We start from the raw sequence: 23,492 nt of genomic DNA, 5'->3' as shown, positions 1-23,492 counted from the left end.
TACGATACGTACGGTATGATATATAGGTGCATTGAAAAAAAATAAAATTGAGCGGTACACTACTTTTTGCTCAGCGGACCGATAAGTTTTAAATTTTATTGAGCGCGTAAATGATTTTTACTTTTTTGAATATCTTTTGTTCTGCAGATTATTACAACTTTGATATGGAGCTTCATTGGCATGATATATAACTGCATTTAAAAAATTAAATTGAGCGGTACAATATTTTTTGCCCAGCGGACCGATAAGTTTCAATTTTTTTTTATTTATAGTTAAAAAAATGTATGAAAGTGACTCCGAGCCCGACGATCCAAATGACGAAGATTTCGTACCTGGATCGGGGGCCGAAGAAACAGAAGAAGAAGAAATCATACCACCCACACCCAAGAAAGCAGGCGAGAAGAACTTTGATATTTTCCTGTTATATTTTCACTTTTACTCTCATATTTTAGTTTTATCACCCAACAAAAAATTATTGAACCAGTAGCTAATCCTTGAAGTATTCAACATATAAATATTTGTGTTTATTACTTCATTTAGGAAAACGCAAAACAATGTCAATGACGAAAGACGAAATGCCGTCTAAAAAGATGAAGGAAGACATTCTCCTAACTGGTATGGCATTGTCTTTAAAAAGAAAAAGCCAAACAGAATTTCAATATAGTAATTTTTTATGATTCTTCCCATTTCAATGGGCCATTTTCATTACTTTGGGTGTTCACTTAATAGGCAAACAATTTTTACCAAAAGCACAGGTGTATTTAGATTCTCACAATGCTTTTTTCATGGTCAAGCTTAGACTTTTGTATTAGCTTTGTGTATATTACATACTATTAGGTTTTTTAACTTTCCTTTGTAGATGAACACAAAGAGGAATTGGCGCTATACAATGAAAGGGTTGATTCTCAGACTTGGTCAAAGATGAAAATCGAGTAAGGTTTTAAATTGTTTATTCTTTAAAATGTCATTTAAAAGATGTAAATTACTCTCGGGTACCTAATAGCCGTCCCCCCCCCCGCTAATTAATTTTTCGAAAATTTTCCACCCAGGACATTCTTATTCCAACCCCCCCGCTTATTAATTTTTGGGAAAATGTTTTTGAAAGATCCCTTTTTTGTCTTAATTCTGCTGTATTAGCCTCCTTTTCAAACATTTTCCACCCAGGACATTTTTATTCCAACCCCCCCGCTTATTAAATTTTGAGATTTTTTCCAACCCCCCTGCTTATTCCAACCCCCCCGGCTATTAGGTACCCGAGAGTAACACATTTGAGAATCACCTAGTTATGTTTGAACAACGTAAAACATTTCTCACGCATGGAAGCTCATTCAATAGTTCACTACGTTATGCTTCAATTATTGATTGGAAAAATACCAAGCACAAATATTATTTGGAAATTTAACTTACCTTTTAGGATTACATCAAAATCTATACTACAATTATGCATTTGACGGAAATGGAATTTATTAGGGCTGTCGTGCTCAATTCCAAGCGAACAAAACCTTTGGTGGACTCGCTTTTGACGTTACAACACGTTTAAAAAAGCCAATTTCCCGGATTTAGAAGCCAAATTGGTCTCTTGTTGGATAAACTTGGAATATATTTAAAGCGACCAGGTACTTTTTCAATTTTTCAATGAAACCAATGACAATCTCTATCTTGAATATATTATCAGGTTCTTCTAATCTTTTTACCGTTAACGAGTAGTGACTCTTGTCATCTGATCTGGCATATAAAACATATATATTTGTTTTTGATAATTTTTTTTTTCCTTTTTATATTGGCAGCTGTAAATGAAAGTTCCAAATCAATAGAAAATTCAACAAAATGTACAGATAATTATTTTCAAACAACTTTGTATTTCTTTCCGTTTTATCAAAAATTATAACAATAGACCTGCAAGGAATCATGTTCTGGCCAATCAAATGACAGAAGAAAACCAAGCAAAGGGTTAGCGCTAGATTCTGTGTCAACCATTTAGTAAGGGTATATATTTTTCCATAAAAGGCGTATTGGTATAAGGGTATAAATAATACTGGAACGTTGCAAACCTAATAAGTGGAAATAATGACTACTAATTTTATAGCTTCCATTTATTTGCATTAACATTTATCATTCTCCAAACAATATTCAGCCAGCTACCCTCATTCACCAAGTTGGCCTTTTTATGCCATTTTAGTACTTTTCCTAACTTGGTTCAGACTAGTTAGGGTAGAATTCGAAAAAAAAGGTCTATTAAGTGCCCCTACACGGCTTAACCCTAATAAGTTGAAATAAGAACTACTAGTGGTATCAGGGTTATAATACCTGGAACGTTGCAAACCTAATAAGCAGAAATAAAGACTACTACTTAGAAAGCTGTCATTTATTTATACAGTATAATACATCTATTAAAATTTTAGATAATCATCATATCAATTTCATCGTAGAATTCTACAATCTTGATATTTTTTTATACAGTATAATACATCTATTAAAATTTTAGATAATCATCATATCAATTTCATCGTAGAATTCTACAATCTTGATATTTTTTACCAAATTTTTTATATATACTCGAAGAGTGTCTAGATCTCCATATTCAAGATTTTTTTTCCAAGTCAAACTTTCACCGATGTCTTTTAACTCGTCTTCCTCAAACCAGTCTAAAATTGGGCGATTAAATAAAATAGAGTCACAAACGTCTAAAATAATGTCGAATAGTTTTTGATTCCTCAAGATAGCGAAACAGTTACCGGTGTCAGAATCAGGGTTGTACGACACTAATATACAAGTATGTGCATCGGTACATGCCATTTGCAATTGACACTGAACATAATACTCTGGACAAGAATTGAAATTCTCTAAAGGCTTTTGTTTCGATTCATCTTTAAGTTTTGCACGTGTTTTAATTTCAACTAAAATCCCATCTGGTCCAAGGGCGTCCGGGCTTGCACCGAAGCTCTTCTTGGATGGATGGGTATAAAAGCCACACTTTTCGGTCGTAGATTTGGACACTCTTTCAAAATACTTTATTCCATCATTTTCAAATTTATGTCCTCTAGCAATATTTGGAATATAAGATAAATTTCTTTCAGTTTTTCCATTTTTCACAATAACTGTCAAATTTTTTCTTGCCCTTCAAACCAAGGAGTACAGGCACTCTTGAGCCAGTTATTCGAAATTTTCTAATCTCAAGCCGTTCTGGGATATTTTGCTCTGTTTCAATGTAGTTGCTTGCTGTAGGTTTTGGTGCTTGTAAGAAACTAACGTCGATTTTAATTTCTTTTGTTTCCTGGGAATGAATAGTATTTTGCAACGACTTGTAGTTAACATCATTTTCATAAACACTTGTAAATTCAATTTTGTTTATTTCTAGGCAGTCTTAAGTGTAAGAATTTCATTTTCAATAGTTTTTTCACACTGTTTTTCATTCAAAGATGTGATTACATTGGAATTAGAATTGTATGATTGGTCAATTTTTTCTTCAATCACCTTCAGCTTTTTCTGTGCTGAATTCTGAATGTTGTAATATTTGTCATTTTCAAGATAATCATGATCAGCCTGTGTGTTGAAATTGTACTTGTGACAAAGATAACCCCCTACTGAACTTTTACGTCCAACTTGTGATTTTGACAAAACTGAATAAAAATGAGGTGTTACTGGAGGGAGTGATGACAGTTTATCTTTTATATTTTCAATCATTGTTGTAACATCCCTTTTTTGACGTGGGTTTGAAGGATCTGCAGGGCTTATTTTTCGTTTCTTCTTGGCTGATTTTAATTTTAACTTCGCCAATTCAATCATGGGGACTGAATTAGAACGTCTATGCCATTTCTGGAGTTGTTGTGTGCAGGTTAATTCTAAATTTTTTTTCCCACTTTCCTTGAAGTGCTTCAGGTATAGTAATAAAGCAATCACATGGCAACAAAGTCCACAAGTTCCTACAGGACATTCACAATTTGCTTTAACGGGAGTGTCTCCCTTGAAAAAAATTCTACGGTACCATAGGACTTCTTCATCATTCCCCTGACATAGGAGTATTGTCCAGTTTCTGTGTGAGTTTTTACTGACACAATCTTTCTGCTTTGAAGCATTCGATAGCCTTTTTCCAGTTGTCCTTTGTTTCCTTCCCTCTTATGGTCCATGTACTTTTGAATTATTGTCTCTGTAAGCTTTGGGTAGTGTGTATCATCACCTTTCCAGGCTACTGAAGGGGCTGGTATGGCAGTGGGGTCAAGGCTGCATGAAAATTTGTAGTTCCTCTTAGCTCTTTTCTGCAGTTTCGATACAAGTTTTGGGTATTTTTTGAATGTTTTTATTCGAGAAATTAATTCTTCTTTGGTTCCAGAACAAGCCACTCCTAAATCAGCCAACCATCTGGCTGCAGTTTCCTTTGTGAAGCCAGAAACTGCAGCTCCCGCCATTGCTTTGCAGTGTCTCGACTGAAATCGAAAGTTGAAATGCCGCCATTATGAAAATCCCGTCCCCACAAAAACAAATTTGCAGCACAGCGAGCGCGCCGTGAAAGTGGCTACTAAAGAAAACGATACAGGGGTTCTATATATTTTTTTTCTATTCTGTGCAATGAACTGAGAATTTTTCAATAGTATGATACTTCGTTCTTTTAAAACTTTAAGTATCTAATTGCTGGGAAATTAGGGAGAAGTCTAAGTTGTTCTTAGGTCCTGCCACACCCTTTTTATCTTGAGATTGATAACTCATTTCAATGATTGACCTATAGAAAATGATATAGGGGTTCTATATTTTTCTAATTTTCTAGTCTGTGCATTGACCTATGAATGTTATGAAAATGCCAATTTTTTCCCTGTTATCTTCTGTTGTCTTATAGATTTTTGATGTCGACCAGGTTATCGTGTGCAGAGCATTACACCCATTACAAGGCATGAATGTTGAAGTTAAGAAAATCCAAACCAAACTTGACAACGCATTGAAAAATCTGAATGGAGTTAAAATTTTTATCTCTTGTGGCACGGCTACTAGCACGAGAGTAAAAACTGATGGGTTCAATTGTAGTGTTTCTTGCTTTATTGTGGCTCATCAATTGAGGAAAATAACCGAAGAAAAAGTGTTCAACTTATGTACGTTCAAGAGCACTTGGAGCTTGATGTGAACAGGTTGAAAACAAGAAGCAAAAACACGATGGAAAAGAACGAATTGATTTTCGCCAAATTAAAGTAAGCTGTTAAGGTAATATTATTTATTTACGTTAAAGTCTTTCAGTTCTGAATATGATAGTATGTGCAGCTTTTGAATCTCGACGGGTTATCACTTTCTTTGTCAAATTTAATAAATTGGAATACTATTTTGTGCTTTCAGGACCACAAAAACAACATGATTCAAGAGGAGATGATACCGCAGAATTACGAATTTGTCCATTTGACGTCCTGCCAAGCTCGAATAAGTAAACCGATAGAAATGGCTTCTAAGATGCTAACAAACTCATTTAACGAGGACACGACGTAACAAATTCAGTTGAAGTCAAGCTATCCATCAGGAGTTGACAGAAATAAAACAGCTTTTAAAACAAGTCACGAAACCCTCGTTCGAGAAGGCATAACCATCAACGGTACAAAAATAGCTGGCAAACACAGCAAACCAACACATTTTTACGTGCCTAACTTTCCTGCATATTGTGGGGAATAGAAATAGTTAAGAGACATGTAGCAAAAAGGAGCTTGCAAAGACCACTGAAAAACCAAATACTAGATTATGAAGCAATGCTAGATTTGTGTGTAACCGAATTAAAGGACATACATTTTGTTGGGATAAGCCAAGAGGAAATGAAGGTAGTTAGAGAAGAATTGAAAAAACGTTTTGATGCTGGTGATACTGTTCCAGGAACAAGAAAAAGCCATCAATTTGTACCTTGACAAAAAAGTTGACAAGTGAGGATAACAACTCCATTCTTTTTTATTTTAGATTAAAGGTATTTGAGCAGATTGATATTGCCTCCTTGAAAAACTTTAGCTATGTTGCATGTGTTTATGGAGACTTTTGGTGGGTGTAGGAACGATTACAAAAAATGACATGAATAAGCAAGATGTATGGATTGAATTTTTACACCCTCGTGGATCTCGTAAGAACTTTTACCGGCCTACTAAACAAGATAAGTGTCTAGTACCAATAAAATGGATTCTAGCTTGTATTGAGACACAAGCAACAACAACCGGAAGAATGTATGAAATTTCAGAGAAAGATCGTGTTAATATTATCTTTTCATATGATTGTTTTGTTAACAAGGTTTAGAATTTTCTTTGAGTTCTATTTTCAATACTTCATTGTAAATTACAATCGTTATGTGTAAGAAAAATTTGCTAGTTTTCCCCATTTGAACCTTTAAAAAATATTGATCTTTGATTATGACTGATCTAAAAGAGAACATTCTTAGTTTTTTGGTCAAATTGCAGTTCAAGTACTCCAAATTCAGATGGAAAAAAAAATTTTCCCAAAAAAAATTGCCATGCCCCTTCTTTGGTCACATGGTCTACCACGGGAGAAGAATTAAAACGGATCTATAGCATGTAAAAACTTTATTTTTGATGGTTTTAAGTGCCTTTTCGAATTCATCAACTCAAAATTACCCGAAATCCAATATTTCAGCCCTGTAGCATTCTTCATTCAGGAAATTTTACAGAAAACCTAAATTCAAAATGGCAGATTTAGGGACGCAAGGCAAAAATGGGCAAAATTTCAGATGGCGATATCCTGGATACTAAAAAAGGTATGAGGCTGAAATTTTCAGGATTTTCATTTCTCATTGATAACTTTCACAGGTAAAAATTTCAAAGAAATCTGAGATGTAAGGGTTACATGCCCTGGATGACTTGAGATGGAATTACCCTAAAACTATGATTATATTCTTTACAGATTTACAAAGACATTTATTGTACATATTATTCATTGAAACATTTCAACCGTATAGACGAACACTTACTGGACATTATAATTTTGAAACATTTCTGTATAAACTAAACATTGAAGATCGTAAACATATAACCGAGCCATTTATAACAAAATAAACACTAGCACTTACATTGAACATATATATTCGTATTACACGTGTAATCCTGAATCACCACTATTTTTGGAAAGCCTCTAACATTATAAAAATATTGTTTTTGATTTCATCAGACATTGGCCATTTTTCAACCAATTAGAAACCAATTTCAAACAGAAAGCCAAAATCAGGTAAAAGCAGATATTAGATTTCCATTTCGTGGATTTCCATTTTTCCTTTGGCACCACTCCCCCCCCCCAAAGAGCAAATCCACCAGCAAAAAGGGTGAGGAGGAAACTATGAGAAATACTGTAATGTCACTGAATTGTTGTCTCAAGTGTACCAGAATTACCCATATTTGTCTAAAATATTTTAACACGTTTAAAAAATGTTAGCGTGTGAGTAATTTCAATTTGCAATTTTTCTTATAATACTTCAAGTTATTTCCTGAGAAACTCATTTCTTTCATTCAGATATTGGATACCGAATCAGGTTCGCAGAAAACAAGTCCAGTGTTGTTCTCCAAGGTAAATGATATCAAAAATTTAAAGTTGCAAACATTTTTTTCTTCAACAGCACCAAAAGATTTTCGACCGGGTATACCTTATGAAAAAATTGGGTGTATTTTTTTTGAGTAAAAACCTGGTGATAATTATTTGTCGAATGGTTTTTGAGAGCTGTCGAAAAATTGAATAATGCAAAAAAGAGACGAGAAGAGAGAAGCCAGATAACATCAAGCATTTCGAAACAAAAATATAACACACTCCAACAATATATGATCTCAACAGAGCAATCAACATCGTCGACCGTGGATTATCAAGGGTCATCCTCTATTGCTGCTGGAATAACTTTGCCAAGCTATCAACCTGATCTACACATATCAACATCACAAACTTTGGAACCCCCCCCCCCCATTCACCAACCTATCAGCCAAAAGAGTCAAACATGTCAAACATTGAAGCTCCTCCCACATCCCAAGAAGAGACTTGTATTTATCACCAAAGTTCTTGCCGTGCATTATCAGACAAGCACAACCAGCTAAAAGCTGACTATTGTTAAATCATGTAAGATTAATTCCTAATGCTAAGTTTAATTAAGTTGTCTAGGTGATCAAGATAGTCTATATGGTGTCTTTCGCTCCCTTTTTTACTTGGAGCTAAAAGTTTTGAAATGAGTGTGGCTGTTATTTTTTAATAATTTTTTTTGGGGGGAGACTGAGTAAAGGGGGGTGAGACCCCTGAGGACACTGTGATCCATCTTATACTAAAGCAGACTAAAGGTATGTAGTCCTTTCAGTCACCTTTTACTCAGCATATTACCTTAAAGGCGCATAATGTTGAAAAATTTAAAAACTTTGAAAAACGGTCAATTCTCAAAGTTGGGTTAGGATTCTTTCGTATAAAAGACGTTTTCTTTGATCAACTTTTTACTTAGGGCCTATTTGTTTCACTTACTATAAATGCTGTAGATGCTATTTGCTAAAAGTGCTATGAAATTCCATGAAAACTTTGAAAATGATAGTAAATATTGCAAGTTTTGTTGTCTGCCATCTTTATGATCCCTGGTTGTACTTCGAATTTTGAAAAGTAATTTTCAATCCACTGTTTATTTACGGTTGTGTGACCACCATCCCGCCATTATGAAAACAACTGCTATTTTGATTTCAGATATAAACCCGTGCGTGGAGCAAGCTACAGTTTCAGCTCTTCACTTCTCTAATTTTATTGGTTTAAAATCGGCAATCAGGCTAAGAAAGTATCATCCAGTCTAATTTCAGATGCAATTTTTACTGTGAATAAATTGCAAACTTTACTTTGCTTGCAGAAGGTTGATGTTTTTATTATTTTTGCTAAAAGGGAGTTTGCAAGTTTATTTACAAAAAGTGCTACAGATCTGGACAGAAAAAATTGAATCGAGTGCACTTGTAGTAAACATAGCAAAAATAGTGATGAAACAAATAGGCCCTTAGTAGTTTGACACTTTCCTAAAATGAACAAATCTTTCAAATACATTTATTAAATACCTTCTTTTAACTCAACTCTACAGTAGAAGAGCAATTGGAAGAGCATGCATCTAATGCCAATGACCTAACTGGTCATCTACCACAGGTGATTGGTTTATTCTATTATATTCTAGAATTAACGAAATATTTTAATTTCTTGATGAATGTAATTTTTGCCTCTGTTTAAAATACTTTAACTTTTACATGTCCAGGAACTGGCTTGAATAAGGAAAAGAAATTTTAATCTTTCACATTGTAAATTTAGTTAAATTTAATCAAAAACTAATAAAGTTTTTCAAGGATAACTCAGTGAAAAGCAGGGAAAATTGAACGATTATATCTACTTAAGTTTAAAACATTTTTCTTAGAAATCCGTTGAACTAATAATGACCAACACTGGCGTCAAGGTGATGGCCACGACAATGGCACAAGCGAAAGTTTGCAAAAGTGCTGGGCAAGCCGTAGCTTACCTCATGAAGAGAATGTATACAGTACAACACCTAGCCAACTCTACCATTTCGGAAAATAGCGAACTCGGATATGAGCAGTTGCTTGAACACGATCAATCTACGTCATAACTGGGACCACAAAGCGCAAATCTACAACACAGACGCTATAAACAATTACATTCGCAATCTGACTGGTCGAGACGAAATCAAAGATGCAGCTTTGATCATATCGATTCGCGGTGTCTGGTGTTCCAAAAACGATGAACTGTTTCAACAACTCGGTATTGCGAAAAAGTACAGGGAGCTCATGGTAATTAGGGCGATGGAGTGGGGATGTCGACTTTGGTCGACCTTTATGAGGACAACTTGAGATGAAATAACATATGAGAAGTACTTGTGGTCGAACTAAGATCTGTTCTAGCAAACAGTACAAGACCAACTGCCAACCAGCTTTGCAGAAAGAAAGGCAAGAACGTTTATTTTTTATAACCTCAATTCTTTTGAGGATATTTCTTCAACTGTTATCAAGACACTCGCTCAGAAATTCAACATGCCTGTTAAGGACTTAATTTACAAAATCCAAAGAGACAGTAGATTCCGTTCGAGATACCTTTTTACTTTTAAAACAAGTCACGACTTTGAAACCCTCGTTCGAGAAGGCATAACCATCAACGGTACAAAAATAGCTGGCAAACACAACAAACCAACACATTTTTACGTGCCTAACTTTCCTGCATATTGTGGGGAAAAGGAACTCTTTAATTCATTCCCTGAGAAGGAAAATGTGGAATTTCTAGGGCATCGCTTCTCCAACGAACATGGCATATTTTTGGTAGGCTGGCATGTAGGTTTAAAAGACACACCAGCAGAAACTTTCTTCATTAATTTTGAGGTCGAAAGCCTCAGGGTGATTCCAACTGGCAGACGCCATTTTGGAAAAAAGACACTCGGACCAGACCTCCAGAGAACGTCGAACCGGACCCAACCAACGACGACAACGTGACAAAAACAATAGACGTCCCTACTGAGCCAATGAAAGTACAGTCAAAAGACCCATTGGATATCTCTGCCCTGACAGACCAACAACAAAAAAGGTACGAACACTTAATTTCGAAAGGAGGTAACATTTTTCAAAAGGAGCTGGCCGAGAAGATCGAACTAAAAAAACAATCCACAATCTCCAACAACGACGCTTTCCATAACTCACCAGAGTCCCTTTGCAATCAAACAACAACCCAGATTAAATTTGATATCAAAACCACAAACACATTCGATTTCGGTGGGAAACCCATCGATCAAATTGGTACAATTTCTGACGACACTGACAAAAGCACATCATCAAACGACACAATCCTGTCGACCTTATCAACAATGTCCAAACTTAAACACCAACAATCATCAAACGACCAACAGAAAGAACCATAGGGGATAGGATATCCCAAAAGGAACTGGCTGAGAAAATCGAACTACAAAACCAGACACTTTCCAACAACGACGCCTTTCATACCTCACCTCAATACGAATCCCTTTGCACAAAACCAACAACACAAATTAATTTTCATTTGAACACTCCAAACAAGTTAGATTTTGGTGGAAAATTAGATCTTGGTGCAAAGTCCATCGACCCGATTGGCACCATTTCCGACGACTCCGACAAAATGAGCACCGCATCCAACGATACAATACAATCAACAGTATCAACCATGTCGAAAAAACGAACACACAAAAGATCCACAGACGTCGAGAAAGACAAGAAAGGCACCGAGAGAGAGAAGGAAAAACGCAAAAAGAAGAAAAAGAAGAAGAAGCATGACCAACAAACAGAGAAGAATTAATTTCAACTTTTACATTATTCATAGTTTATTTTTGAGCTCTCTTTAGGCTAGACTTTTTAAATGTCAGAGGAATAAAATCCTCTGAGTCTAAGAGAAAGGCATTGAGCTACAGCTTTGTCAATTGTGACCTCGTCTGCATCCTTGACACTCATCTTGACGATGAGTGTGAAGGTATTTTAAATAAGCTCTGGAAAGGAGAATGAAAGTTCTCCCACATCATCAACTCACCTCAAACTGGGGGAATCGCCTTTTTGTCAAAACCAGGGCACTCCATCACTGAGATCAGAAAAGACAAAAGTGGACGATGCCCTTTTCTTAGACTCCACTCTAACAACCAAGACTTTCTCATAGCCTGTATTTATGCACCAGCTGAAAAAGTCAGTAAACGAGCTGAATTTTTCGATCTTATTCACAGAGAGCTCAGGTCTTGTTTTTTTGGTAAATGACAAAGTTTTACTTTTTGGTGATTTCAATTGTGTTGAATCTTCCCTCGACAGGTCCAAGCCTAACGAGAAGGGTAAAGGAATTCCTTGGGTTCACAGATATTCCCAGACGGGCATTGTACTTTCACAGCACGAATCCACTTGATGGAGACGATCCCCACCCACACAAAGGATTAACAACACCAGAGATTATAGTGTAGTTAGACGACAGATGAAGATCCTACGCGATTTTGAGGGCAGTTTTACTTCAAAGCGATTGCACACATCGTTACCAGCAACCCAGGCAGCGGTCTCAAACCAAACATTCAGGCGTCATTTGAAGCGCATGGGTTACGGATATCGCGGCACACGAAGAAAGGAAATCTTAAAGCAGAAGGATTTTAAAACTCGGCTGAGATTTGCAAAACAGTTAAAGAAGCTCGGACTTGGTGTGGAATTTTGGAAGAAAGAAATAAGCTTCTATTTAGATGCAGTTGGTTTTATTTCATTTTATTTGGAGGGAGGGATATAATTATCAAAAACTCTTATAAATTCTAAAGATTTTAGAGAGATCTTTGTCATTTGATGCTTGTTATTTGGATATTTTTGATCATGCTTTATATAGTTTTGAAAAAATATTTATTGTCATTATTGTTATGCCGTTTTTTCGATCGAAGAAAGCCAATTTCACAAACATCTTTACCAACATTCCGCAAAACCGTTTCAATGGGAAAGAAATATCCTTGATTTGTCACAAAATCTTGTAACATGCTTTCACAGGAACTTTACAGTAAGCCAAAGTGTGAAACAAAGGTAAGGTAAACATGTAATTTCTTTCTTGCTATTATGTAATGTTCTTGTAATCTTCAAGCTATTTTGGATTGTCATTGAATATTTTCAATTTGAAATAAAGATAAAGGGGCAATTAATTTGTTACATAATCCTGTTTAAGATGTAGAATATAATTTTTATCATTATCCTCGGCGGAGAGAGCCGAAACATCAATACTCTACAATGTCAAAGACGTGTGGAGAAAACTTATCACAAAATGAACATCGTCTCATGAATAGCTTACATGAATAGTATGAATAATAAGTAAAATTTCAACGAATTCAAGAAATGTTTCAAGTGATAAGCGACCTAATTTTACTGTTGTAAAAATTTCAACGAATTCAAGAAATGTTTCAAGTGATAAGCGACCTTACAGAGCAGATAAAATATGAGATACATCAGACACTACATGACTCGGTTATCATAGCACCACCGGAAAAGAAGATGAGAAAGAATGAAGAATAATTTTTCTTGTACACTTTTTATATGCATAATAAAGTGTTGGTATGTTCAAAAAAACAAAAACTGTTGTGTTTTATTTAAATTTCAAGAAAATATTCGTTTTTGTTGTTTTTTTTTTCCATGAGTTTGCCCTGATTTCCACGATCGGCGAGAAAATTGTCCAATGAGTATCCAAATTGCCCTTGAAAGCCGTGAAAAAGACGAATCCGGAAACTTTTAAGGAAATCAAAATAAACACTTTTCAGAGGATTAGAGAATCGCAAAACAATGCAAAAATGATACAAAAAATTATAAACCAATAACACTCTTTAATCAATTTGGAAAGCTCTTAGAAAAAATCCCCGAAATCAAAATTAGAAAATGGGCAAAAGAAAACAACGCAGTCATTGTCACCGATCCAAGCAACGCAACAGCCAAAAAAACAAGTCCTGGTAATATTTTTTTCTTCTTTTTGTAAGCATTTTTAAGCATTGAATGCTAAGTGTTAATTTTGCCGGGTACTTTTGGCAAGTTCTTCATTAAAAATGTTGACGATAACTCTTTTTCATATACTGTATCATGTGAATTTTTCTAATAAAAGCTTAGACCAAGGCAAGCATTTTAGACACTTTTTGAGAGTTTGAGATTGGATGTGAAATTTTTGAGAAAATGCTAAAAGCTAAGAACATCTCAGTCAAAATCCACCGGCTCTACTGAAAAAATGTACTTTGGTAATCATTACCTCTTCTTTTTTGTAGGAGTCGATCATTCTTAAGACAATAAAGTTCTTGAAGAGCATAAAGAAACGACCCATAACAGTTTCCGTGGGTTGCCAGACCAGGTGACTGGTAGTAACATTAAAGAATTGGAAGATCTGGTCGATCCAATGTTAAAAACGCAAGGATGGATGCTTCCTCATCTTTATACAGATTGAAAATATAAAATCGAATTCCTTCATTACAAAGGAGGGCCTACCACAACGCTTCAGAAAAAGTTATCATGGAGTACAAAGAGTGGTCCGCATCTGGTAAATGGGTAAATGTTGGTGAGATCTTGGACACGGGGCAACGAAGTCATGTTGAAGGCACCAACATTTGCTAAGAAAGACTTGCAAGAATGTAGAAACGTGATATTTAATAAACATTCAAAAAAAACATTTATCCCCTTGGAGTTGGATCGCTGGGATACCTTTCTAGAAGGTCTAGAAACTAAAGAAGACCTCTGGAAGGGTAGTGATTGTACGTTGACGAAGTGAAAACCGTCAATCCTCAAGTTAGGAAAGCAAACGAAAAGAAAATGAGACAAGGATGTGAGAGAGGAATATGATGATATTGTAGGGGAACAAAGTCAACCAATGAAAAAGGTATAATTCATTTATTATATGCTTACACTTTTCACCTCCTACATTTTTACAAATGAAATTCATTTTTGAAAACGCATTATAATTGCAGCTTTTTCATGTATTAAGAACGAGTTTCAATGTTTTCGAATCAGAATTACGATCTACTAATGTTCCTGTCAGTCTACAACCACTAAGATTTTATATTATTATAGTGGGCGATTTTCAACACTAAAGTGATTAACATCGATAAAAAGGATAAAAAAAATTATAGAAATTATTAGACGATTTTCAACACTAAAGTGATTAACATCGCCACACGACAACTCAGCTAAATAGTTGTGACGAAGAAAGATGAAAATTGTACATTTATACTATCTTGAAAATCATTATAATTATCGTTAATTATCACGCCTAATATGAAAGGAATCCCAAGAGTCTTTTTTGCGAAATCGCGAATAATTTCGGATTCTCGGATTAATTATTTTGACAATTGCAATAAATAGCTTCAACACCCAATTATAATTATCCCACTTCTCACATATGATAATTTTAGTGAAACTAAATAATTTGACTTTTAAGGAAATCAAAATAATTTTGTACGGAGAATTAGAGAATCGCGAAACAATGAAAACACCATCATCAATGGATTCGCCCAAAAAATCCAAAAAGACATAAAACAATCGAGTCAGAACAAAAACAATGTGCAAGCAAATTACAAAAATTCCAAGACTGACGGAGAGGCATCACCCCGGGGGGCACTGGGTTTGCGGACTAACGGTATGTGCGGGCCAAAAATTGGCTTTTAAAATTGCACCCTTACAATGCAGCAAAAGTCAGTGAAAATCATACCCTTAGAGTGCATTTTCCCCATATTTTCGATCCCTTTCGTGCAAAAAATGGTCAAAATTCTATCATTTTTGGTCAAAATATCTATATTTTTCTACTCTTACAGTGCATCTCTAGTTTTTCCGACCCTTACAGTGCATTTTAAACATATTGGAAAAGGTACCCTTAGGACCCGCACATACCCGTCGGTCCTTTTGCCAAGCTGCCCCCCCCGGGGGCATCAAGTGATAAAGCGGGATTGAAAATTTTGGAAAATCGTACTGTAATCCCAAGGCTTTACTTTTTGGTTTTTGATAAACAAATCTATTCGAATTAACAAAGCTTACATTATTTAAAATTCAGGAAAGAGACGTTTTAAATTTTCGAAATAAAGCATAACAAACGAGTCAAATAAAATCACTGATTTTTAACAATGTAATGTCTCATGACATCATTGACATCATATTTTGGTTGCAAATATTCATTTCCATTGACAGTTCTTTTATGTAACACGTTATAGTCGACAAGTCTTTCTGAGGGAACCATGTTAATTTCATCTGTATTGTTAGCACGATATCCTTGGAATGCATACGAAAATATAGAAGATGTGTATTTGCGGTATTTGAAGTAAATATACGTTTTGATCAAATAAATATCTACTATCTCACCAAAAACAGGAGTCATAGATACGTCATGGACTGTCTTGCCAGACATTAGCATAAAATTTCAATTTCAACTATAATATACGATCCTTTGGCGTATTTAGTCCCGAACAATGAAACCCAACTAAGACGGTAAGTTTTTGGCAGTTCGATACCGGGTAAGCACGAGTTCTCCATCATTAGCCTTTTTAATGTATTTTCCTCCTTGTCTTTCAGTTCTGATAATACACCATACTTCATTTCTGACGAAAACAGAGGGTGTGTCTTCAAATCCTTATCCTCAAAACCGAGATCAGCGCTTAAGAGACGCTGGTATCTTTCAGCAACCGGTAATTCAACATTTTTGAAATTTGTTTTTTGTGCAATACGTTTAAAGTATTTATGTGCAGATTCAAAACTGTAGCAGGAAGATCGAACAGGTGGTCCTAAGTACTGGATCATACGTGGAATATGGATTAGATAATGTTGTTTGGGGAGAATAATTTGATCTGGAAATACACGTTTAAATGCTTTCAAATGATTTTCAATATCTGTTTTCAAATTGTTAACTGACGATTTTGAAGTAACTGGAGAATAAATAAGTTGTACGATTCTGATCAATTCGATTAGCAGCACAAATACAACATGGATAGTATCGAGTTCCATTGTCTTTGCCAAAAGTTTGGCAATAGCCTTAGAAATAACCTTGCTTGTGATGCATTGTATTTTAGTTTGTATGCTTCTTTTACAGTAAACACAGACTGGTGTAATGTTGATGGTTTCAAGTGGTTTGTCTGAAATTTCTGAATATCCATAGTCATGTGACTCAATGCAAGCATTCAGCTGATCCCGCGAAAAATAATTGTTTTTAATGTAATATAAGAGAATAAGTCTAACCTCATACTGTAAAACAGAAATAGTGTGTATGATATCTTGCGGAAGCTGATTAGTAATGTCAAAATCAGGTAATGAAATCAATAAACTTTCTGAAGTTACTCCAAATATCATACTTAAAATATCTCTTGAAATGGGAGTGGATGCATTTTTAAGAGCAGTAACATCTCTCTTATGCGAGACTTTATCGCGTAGAGTAAAGTCATCCTCCTTAAAATTGTTTTGCATTTCTTCAAAAGAATTGGAATTTAAAAACCCACGTGACCTGAAAATATGTCAAACCATCGACCATTACTTTATCCTTTGTATTTGTTTTATTTTCCAGGCAAAGCTATCGTCGTTGGCTTCCAATCCTTTAATAGTCGTAGTCCATGGTGACACAAATTTTGGCGCATGGGTGCTCGCTACTTTTCCAGAAAGTGTGTCGAGCCGCCTAGAATTAGCCATCATTACAATGATAGGGTTCTACTGTCTGTTTTACATTGAATACCCCACGCAATGGCAACTGGCGTTTTCCCTACTCTCTTACACGATTTTCAGGGACTCTAAGGTTATCCCTGCAATTAAATGTCAGTTGGATAAATTTATGGCAGCATACACGAACTTTAAACTAAATCGCATTGGGGCGAGAAATAATTAGTATGATTGGTTAACCTCTTTTGTTTTATTTTTAGAAGTATTATCTGATTACACTCTTTTTTATTTATAAGCATACGGGAAAATTGTATGGCTCAATATGATTAGAGAAATATAATAAAGCCTTTATCTACGCATGGCCGACATAGTAATAATTTATACTCTAGGGCGACTTTTCAATTGTCGCTTTTTAGTCGCATTTTGAAGCCTCAATCGGATAGATTAAGCCTTGACAAGGCTTCTAGGCGATGAAAATCTATTAAAAAAGTCAATGCTTGGAATTTAGGGGACATATAAAATTTTGCTGTCGCCATACCGTTTTTTGCATATTTTAATGTCGCCTTTAAGAAATTCATATTCAAAATCAACTCTAAGGCGACTTCGCTTAAAGGCGACATTTTTTGTGTCGCCTCTAAGACAAATTTATTGTAGGATATTCGACCATCAAATTATCTTACCGAATGAAATTAAAAATCGAATCGTCTTCTAGATCTAAAATCAGAAATTCATTTGTCATCTTAAAGTCGATACAAAAATGCCAATCCAAATTGTCACCCTTAAGTCACAAATTTGAGCACATATTCAAATGTGCCTACCCATTTAGTCACCTTAAAGTCACAAATTTGAGCGCATCAAATATATCGACCCAAATTGTCAACTTTAAGCCAAAAGTTTGGATACATCAAATATACCAATCAAAATTGTCACCTTAAGGCCAAAGATTTCTGCGTATCAAATATATCAATAATTGTCGCCTTAAAGCTAAAGATTTTGGCGTATCAAGTATATCAATTGTCGCCTTAGGGCCAAAAATGTAGGCTCATCGTACACTGTGTATATATCGATCTAAATTGTCACAAAGCCACTAATTTGGGCTCTTCCTCGTCATAATGATTCCAAAGCAAAGTCAAGCCAAAATTTACGAAAAATTGTGTTTAAAAGTGGTAAATTTAGGGGGAAATGAATGCCTCGTGTGCAAAAAATTATACAAGAAAAATTCGCTAGTGCGTGATAAAAATTTTGTTCGTGCGCGAAAATGAGTACGAGCGAAAATTCCTACCAAAAAGGTTATATGACGTCAACCGAAAATTCCAAATGTAACTTGGAATCAAACCACTGAGAAAAAAAGATTCAACCACTAATTTCGAAGGACGAAATGAAGAACTTTGGCTAAAAAGGGCAGATCTCTTTTGGTAAATCTAAGCACAATATCCCTACTCTTAGCTGCCTACTCTTAGGTTCCAAATAAACGGGCCCCCCCGCTTGTTAATTTTTCGAAAATTTTCCAACCCCCCCGGACCTTATTAGGACCCCCTCCGTTTATTAATGTCTAAGAATATTTTCAGCTGTCAAAGAGAAGGCCCCTTATTTTGCTCTAAATAGCCTGATTTTAGCCTATTTTTACCTTATTTTTGGGTTTCAGAAGTACAATTTCCAACCCCCCCGGCAATTAGGTCCCCCCCCGTTTATTAAAATCTAGAAAATTTTTCAACCCCCCCCCCGTTTATTCGGAACCTAAGAGTAATACACGTAACCCGCCCCCGCTAATTAATATATCGAAAACCCTCCCGTCTGTACACAGCCCGATATCTACGGGCTGAATTCATGGCCGTAGAGGGTCTGTTGTCATCGTCTTTTTTCATTTGAGATTTTTCAAACCGACCGCTGCAATGGAGTGTTGGTGAGAGAGGGCAGACGATGATTAGAGAAGTGTTGCTATTTATAAATCATACTTCATCGCAGAGGTTCTTCGTACGGGACTTTTCTTATCAAACAGATAATGCGCACAGAATGTGCTACGAAGCGATAAAGTGAGTGTATCATTAATTTTATGTCCGATTTTTACCAATTTACCCTCTAAAAGAGTGCAATATCAATGTTTTCACCCTGATTTCGGATTTAAAAATCTGTCATCCGCTGAATTAAATTCCCGCCAAAATTAGCTTTTTCCCTGATCCGTCAAATTAAATTCTCTACGAAAAAACTTTTTCACACATTCGCCAAAATTTCTTCCCTTAAGGTAGGAAAAAGTAAGCGTTTCCCAAAAAAAGCGCGAGATATTAATTCACAAAACATCTCGACTAATTTTGCTGTTAATGATACATTGATCAAAAAACCGAGTTCAAAGACAGTTATACTTTTAAGACCACTAGACTTTTACAGAAAAAAAGAAAGAAATTCCATCAAACTTCTCATTAGCTTCATGATCAAACCCAGGAGAGGATTAAAAGACTTCAATGTTTACTTTAAACCACTTATCTCACCCAAGATGAATCGTACGAAATTATTATACTAGTACAAAAATGTTACAAATAATAGATTTAAAAAACTTTCATGTGGATAAAAAAGTTTACTCTTAGGTGGCAAATAAACGGGGAGGGGGGATTGTACTTCTGAAAACCCAATAATAAGGTAAAGATAGACTAAAATCAAGCTTTTGGAGCAAGATAAGGGGACTTCTTTTTGCCAACTGAAAATATTCTTAAAAATTAATCAACCGTTTATTTGGCACCTAAGAGTAAGTTCTCAAAACGCAGCAAATTTCAAAGTAGAGCAAAGAGGAAACTACGCACGTACTAAACGGAACGAGTTTTAATAGAAAAACCTTAAATAAAAAAAACTTCTAGAAAAAACTTTGGAGGTAGCATGCCAAAATGGAACAAAATTTAACGTTGGAGATAAGAATAAAATTAAAGTAGCTAACAAAAAAAAACAAAAAACAAACGACCAACAGTGTTAATGAATGCCCATTTTTTTCATCAATGTTATTTTCTTATCTTTATGATCTTTCCGGTAATTAGTTACACGTGTCTTTATCTGTTTCGCGGTAACGTGATGTCGTCCCATGAACGCAGCAGCCTCCTTTTTACCTAAAATAATGAAATTCAACAAAACAATTGTCTACTGTCTTTTTTTTAGGCGATAACGGCGATTTCCGGAATTTTCGGCCGGAAAAAAATTTTCTTCAAAATTGAACTAGGCCATGTTTTTGCCATTGCTAACACGCTTCTTTCTTTGTTAAAATTGTGCATAAAATCAGAGAGAAAACTTATGATGAAATCTCGAGAAAATGCCAAAAAAAAAAAGTTTTTAAGGCATATTTCCGGGATTTTCCGCCGGAATTTTCTTTAAATCGGGCTCCGTCACATTTTAGGTATTGCCATTTTGTATCAGTGTACAAAATTTCATGAAAAAAATATAAAGTGCAGCTCGAGAAATTCAAGAAAAACTATTTTCCGGCGACGGCTGTTCCGGCGAGTTTTAAAAAGTTCCGGCTTCAAAAATCAGTTTTTAACAATTGAAATACGCTTGATGGTGGGCATTGCTATCGATAACGTTTTCGTGTCAAAAAAACAAAGAAATAGTAGGATAAAGTCCAATGAAATTCTGCAAAAAAAGGCGATTTCCGGCATTTTCGGCTGGGAAATTTTTCTCAAAAATCGGACTCGGTCATGTTTTGGGCATTGCTAATACGCATCTTGCAAAAAATCTGAAAGAAATAATGAGCCAGTCCCGAGAAAAGGTAAGAGACAAACGAACGGACGAACATGAGTTAATTTAAAGGACCTCCGAGGTAGGCCCAAAAAGTGAAGAAAACTCATCTTGGAATTAGAAGAATGCATACGGATCGAAAAATTATCTTACCAGGAAATCCTCTGTCGTCGGCCAAGCATTTCGTAAAGGTTTTCTCAAAGTCGGATTTAGACTCTTCGGACCATCTGTGGTAAGTTCTCTGTTTCGGTATATCTGAAATAAAAAATTGGACATATTAATTTAACCTTGTGATGAGAATTAAATTTTAAAGATGTTTGGAAAAAGTGCTTCTAAATTGCATCCCGTGACGATAACAATGGAATACAACTTTTAAATTCCGTATTGAGTTGAGGAAAAATTTGACCAAAATTCAATAGAAAATAGCATGTAACAACTGCGCCAATCATCCTATACAATAAGCTTATAAAAACTCTCTCGCCTTATATAATATTCTGGAAATCGAGACTATACTTTAAGGGAACTAATTTTGGGTGACTTTTTTGTATTTCTGCTTTTCACCAGGAATTGACCTAAAAACTTAAAATTTAGATGACTAAAGCTGAACCTTTAATGACCGATTCCTCTTCATCTTCATCTTCCTCTTCATCTTCATCAGGGCGAAACTTCTCACCATCTGCTTCTGAAATTAATCGAACTACAAATGAAGTAATGTACCAAATAAGTAAGGTCAAGAGTGAAAAAAATTCAACACGCAAAAAAAGGTAAACGAGACTAGGGTTCAAGGTCCCACTTGTCTGAAGATATTAGATTCGTCACATTTACTTTTTGAACCCAAATATTCCGCAGACTGAGTGGGGACTGAGGTGCACAAGGGTTAAACAAAAGAGTAAAACAAATCACACACTCTTAGTTCGATATGATGTAGGCGGCACGCATCCCTTCTAACTTGATTGGATATAGGGGATGCGTATGGTCTAAATTTGTTCCAGCGAACTGCCTCATGTGTGTTTTTTTGTTGCTATTGTGCATTATACTGCATTATAGCGTATTGATGACTCATTTCCTTTCAATAATGAATCAGAATTTAACCATTTCAGTCCCACGCGACCGCACTGCGGTCCCTTTGGACCCGTCGTTTTTTCCCAGAGGACTGCATAGCGGTCTCTGATTTATTTTTCAAATTGTGATGTTTTGGCAGGAAATAAAGAGATTTCTTTAAACAGCTTTCAAAGAAGATAAGATAGCTCGTCGTGTGCAAAAGACCGCGTGAAAAAAGCTTGTTCGAGTAAAAAGTTTTGTTTACAAAAGTATTTACAAAAATTTTTGCAAGCAAAATCTGTAAGGCCGAAAATGGGATTTTTTACAACTTCTATCAATCATTATGATTTTTCTATAAGGGCTAGTCAAACAATTCTTTTTTCAGTTAATAGATACTGTTGTGCTAAACATTTATCAGAAGAATGAATGGGTTTAAATAATTTTTTCATAAAAAAAATTACCATTGAATGGCAAAAAATTGCTGTTTTCAAATTTTTTTTTGCCTTTCTCTGGTCACGTGACACGCTGATGACGTCATTTTGCAAATTTTTTTTTATCAAAATGATCCTCATACTATAAGTGAAAAAGGGTGAAAACTTGAGAGGAGTAGTTTTAGTGATTCTAGAGATATTGAAGCATGAGTAAATGCATTCAAAAACTCATTTTACGGCTCTGGGAAAGTAGCTGTGAAAACTCTGGGACTGAAAGGGTTAAAGAACAACTTATCCTTAGCCAAAGTACCCCCCCCCCCCCGATTTGGATTCTCTAAAACAGTAGAAATCACCGACAAGAACAATTTAAAAACAACAGGGTAACAAAATTATTTAGGGAACGCCCGTAGCCTACATAAAAGTTGACCTCAAAACGACTCCATTCTAAGTTTCTTTGTCCTGTTAAAAGCAAGTTTGATTTAGATCAACATAATCATAGATTAGCCTCTCAATGAATTTTAAGTAAGAATAACATACCTAAGTCAGATTCTGAGCCATCGCTACCATCAATTAAATAATTTCCTGAAGAATAGAAAGATTTCAATTAATTTCAGGGTACTCATTTTCACGCGAACTAATTTTTGCGCTTCTAAGAGGGTCAGCACCTAAAATCTAAAGGCAGGGTTTATCGTATTTTTTACAATATTAATATTTTTTGTTCACCAGAAGGTACTGTCTCAAATGAACCACTTTTTACTTTCACTGTTTTTTTAATTACTGATGACAACTTGGACCAAGTCCGTGTTCAGATATATGTTGTGATGTTTTTTAGAATCAGTGTGAGAAAACGTTTCCAACGGCATATCATATGACATGTTTTAGAGACAAAATTTTCACACTACCCATGGACTATATAAACCAATCCAACAGAAACTTTCCATTCATCACAAAAAAGGTCAGGATCATGGTCCAAAATTTTTCCTATCCCGGAGATCTGGAGCACTTTCGTTTTCGATTTCATTAATTATCTGAGAATATTTGTTTCCAACTCAAACCCATACATATTATATACCAATCGATCAGAAATGTTCCGTTGACTAAAATAACCTCCAAGGTTCATATTTAGTTTGGCAAAACTTCAAAAAAATCGAAGATTGTCCCGAGAAGTTATGCTCAACTAGAGCCTTTCATCTTCACGTGACACCTGAAC

General features: G+C 35.3%; 2 long non-coding RNA genes across 2 annotated transcripts; one reads left to right on the top strand and one right to left on the bottom strand.

Moving 5' to 3' along the window:
* Nucleotides 1–538: 538 nt before the first annotated feature.
* Nucleotides 539–1,828, top strand: LOC136798610 (uncharacterized). Its single transcript, XR_010845408.1, has 4 exons — nt 539–615; nt 860–932; nt 1,415–1,616; nt 1,788–1,828. It is a non-coding gene; the product is annotated as an uncharacterized lncRNA (long non-coding RNA).
* An 18,156-nt stretch (nt 1,829–19,984) lies between these two features.
* LOC136798609 (uncharacterized) lies at nt 19,985–21,474 on the bottom strand. Its single transcript, XR_010845407.1, has 3 exons — nt 21,418–21,474; nt 20,964–21,065; nt 19,985–20,188 (listed from the first exon to the last, which is right to left on the bottom strand). It is a non-coding gene; the product is annotated as an uncharacterized lncRNA (long non-coding RNA).
* Between the last annotated feature and the right edge of the window lie 2,018 nt (nt 21,475–23,492).

This window comes from Clytia hemisphaerica, unplaced genomic scaffold (genome assembly GCF_902728285.1).
Source record: "Clytia hemisphaerica strain Z4C2 unplaced genomic scaffold, Clytia hemisphaerica genome assembly, whole genome shotgun sequence".
Taxonomy (NCBI): Eukaryota; Metazoa; Cnidaria; class Hydrozoa; order Leptothecata; family Clytiidae; genus Clytia; species Clytia hemisphaerica.
This window is presented reverse-complemented; position numbering and strand designations above follow the sequence as displayed.